This window comes from Cyclopterus lumpus, chromosome 6, assembly GCF_009769545.1.
Source record: "Cyclopterus lumpus isolate fCycLum1 chromosome 6, fCycLum1.pri, whole genome shotgun sequence".
NCBI lineage: Eukaryota > Metazoa > Chordata > Actinopteri > Perciformes > Cyclopteridae > Cyclopterus > Cyclopterus lumpus.
In genome coordinates, this window is record NC_046971.1 from 21959458 (window position 1) to 21960373 (window position 916).

Consider the following 916-nt stretch of genomic DNA (forward strand, 5'->3'; position numbering starts at 1 on the left):
ATCAGTAATAGAGAAAAATAAGAACAACCCCAGGGTTCTCTTTAGCACTGTAGCCAGGCTGACAGAGAGTCACAGCTCTGTGGAGCCGTGTATTCCTATAGACCTCAGTAGTAATGACTTCATGAACTTCTTCAATGAAAAGATTTTAACTATTAGAGGCAAGATTGATGCTCTCTTGCCCTTAACTACTACCGATCTGTCATCAAGAGGAGTGGCCTTGGAAACGGCTGTATGCCCTGGTGTATATTTGGATAGCTTTTCTCCCATTAACCTAGACCAATTGTCCTCAATGGTTTCTACTTCTAAACCGTCTACCTGTCTCTTAGACCCCATCCCAACGAGGCTGCTTAAAGACGTGTTGCCTTTAATTGGCACCTCTCTGCTGGATATTGTTAATGTGTCTTTGCTAACAGGCCATGTAACACATTCCTTCAAAGTAGCTGTAATTAAACCTCTCCTGAAAAAGCCCACTCTTAATCCAGAGGTGTTGGCTAACTACAGACCAATCTCTAACCTTCCCTTCCTCTCTAAGATCCTTGAGAAAGTAGTCGCAAATCAGTTGTGCGACTTCCTACATCAGAATAGTTTATTTGAGGAGTTTCAGTCAGGATTTAGAAAACACCACAGCACAGAGACAGCACTGGTGAAAATTACAAATGACCTCCTAATTGCATCAGATAAAGGACTCATCTCCGTACTGGTATTATTAGACCTTAGTGCTGCGTTCGACACCATTGATCATGACATCCTATTACAGAGACTGGATCAGTCGATTGGCATTTCAGGTACCGCACTAAGTTGGTTTAAATCCTATTTATCAGATCGATCTCAATTTGTATTTGTAAACGATGAAGCCTCAATGACCACCAACGTTAATCACGGAGTTCCAGAAGGTTCTGTGCTTGGACCAATTTTA